Below are 2500 nucleotides of genomic sequence, written 5' to 3'. Positions count from 1 at the left end.
TTATTGAAATTTTTTGTTTCAGACGAATTTTGTCATTCCGTAACCAATGACAAATCATGACGCACTTTCTACTCTATTACACTCAGCAATGAGAGCATCAAAATAGTGGGTGCTAATGCCAAATACCACTATGTAAACTAAAATCTATAACACGAATAGCGCACTTTATCATTGGTTTATTGATTATGGAGTATTGTTGTCATATGTGGGCCGGTGCATCGGCTACTAGTCTCTCACTCCTAGACAAGGCTCAAAAGAGAATTGCCAATCTGATAGGTCCTGAACTGTCATCCAAGCTTCAGCCACTGTCCCATCGACGAAATATAGCATCTCTCTGTATGTTCTACAAGTACTTTAACGGTGAATGCTCCGACGAATTGCACGCACTTGTACCCTCTCTACGTAAATACCCCCGACAAATCCGACAAGCAGCAGAATCCCACCCCTTCACAGTAGAGATCTCTAGATATAAGAGAGCCTTTTACTCCAGTATTTTCTTCCCCAGAACTGCTAGACTTTGGAATTCCCTTCAGGTTCCTACTTCCCCATCTGTACTGGCATGCAGAAGTTCAAGTGTAACGTGAACCGACATCTTGCTGCCCAACTCCCCACACAATACCACTTTAGCTTATGTCCCTACACCAAAGTGGCAATGTGCCTTGTTTCGGGTGAAAATGTAATAACAAAAAAGTATATCATTTTTATTTTATTAAATGTCCACCCCAAACAAGGCATGTTGCTACTTTGATGTAGGGGCCTACTATTAAGGACATAAACTAGAGGGGTACTATGTGGGGAGATGAGTGGCAAGATGTCTGTTCACGTTACACTCGAACTTCTGCATATCAGTACAGTTGGGAAAGCAAGGTCCCGGAAGGGAGTTCCAAAGTCTAGCAGTTCTGGCGAAGAAACTATTGGAGTAGAAGGGTGTCTTACACCCAGATATCTCTACTGTGAAGGGGTTGGATTATGTTGCTTGTCGGGTTTGTCGGGGGTATTTACGTTAGAAGGTAGAGGTGTCTGTAGTTCGTCAGAACATTTATTATTAAAATACTTGTAGGACAGGCAGTAACATCTCGTCGATGGGACAGAGGCTGAAGCTTATATGACAGTCCATGACCTATAAGATTGGCGACTCTTTTTTGAACCATGTCCAGGAATTAGAGACAAGTAGCAGATGCACCAGCCCAAATGTGACAACTACTCCATACATGGGTAAATGGTGGCCTTCTAGAGGTACAGAATACTTTCCGACGTAAGTAGCTATCTAGCTCAGTAGAGAGAGTTTATCTTCCTCGTAGAAGTCTCTCAATGTATCTGTTCCAAATCACGTTAGGCCGAGGAGTTTTTTTTTTTTTTTTTTTTTTTTTTTAACACAGTGATCACCACTTATCAAGGCCCGGAAGCCACTCAGGGATAAGGGTTATTGCAAGTACATTACGTTAGTGTGGAGATTTGATGAAGTGTTTACTTAAGGGGGCGGTTCATTAGGAATTTGTTAACATTGGACTTGAAGACATCCAAGTTGTAGTCAAATGGGAAGCAGGCAGACGGAACAGAGTTCCACAGGCGTGCAGTTCTAAGAAAGAAGCTTTGTTCATGGAATCCGCGTTTTGATTTAGGCACAGATATAGAGTGGGGGAAATTTTTCACAGTGGATTCAGCTAGACAGGTGCTTTTCGTGAAAGATTGGCGAGGGGGGACCAGAGATTGGAGTTCAGACGAGCACCTGCTATGGAAATAACGATAAAACAAGGATAGGCTCGCAACGTCTCTTCTGTTGGAGAGAAGTTGCAGGGTAGAGAAAAGGGCATCCCCCACTAAGCCACGAAGTCTATTTTGTACTCTGTCAAGGCAGGATAGGCTGTTTTTAGCAGCTCCTGCCTAGATATGGCAACATTATTCCATCCTTGGACGTACTTGGCTTTTATATAGATAGAGAATTGCATCAGTAGTGAGATATCTTCTGGAGCGGTAGAAGTATCCCACCATCTTTCCAGCGACCATGGCAACAGACTTGATGTACGTGTTCCATTTCAGATCAGGAGTAAAGGTCAAACCCAGAAGCTTGTCAAGTTTCAAAGTAATGTGTTTTTGGTCATTGCTATTGTAGGTAGAGAAGGTTTCTTGTAATTATTGAAGGAAGCACGTTTAGTCTTGGCAGCATTGAATGTGACCATCCGTTTTTGTTCCAATTCCACTACAGATTGGAGGTCTTCCTCTAGTGTTTCTGCCATTTCCTTAGATATGTGTTCATTTGTTTTCCCCTCGTGCCTGCTATAGAGTGTGGTGTCATCAGCAAATATACCTATCTCAGTGACAATTTCATAAGGGAAGTCATTTAAGAATATTAGGAATAATAAAGGTCCAAGAAGGACCCCTGATGTACACCCGCATTTATATCATATTGTGTAGATGTACGACCGTCGAGGACAACCTGTATTCTCTCCTTACTTAAGAAGGATTTAATTACATTATGTATTCTTCCAACGATACGATA

This window comes from Euprymna scolopes, chromosome 3 (genome assembly GCF_053919585.1).
Source record: "Euprymna scolopes isolate OS-2025 chromosome 3, ASM5391958v1, whole genome shotgun sequence".
NCBI classification, from domain to species: Eukaryota; Metazoa; Mollusca; class Cephalopoda; order Sepiida; family Sepiolidae; genus Euprymna; species Euprymna scolopes.
The sequence above is the reverse complement of the archived record's forward strand: the minus strand, read 5'-3'. Positions refer to the sequence as shown.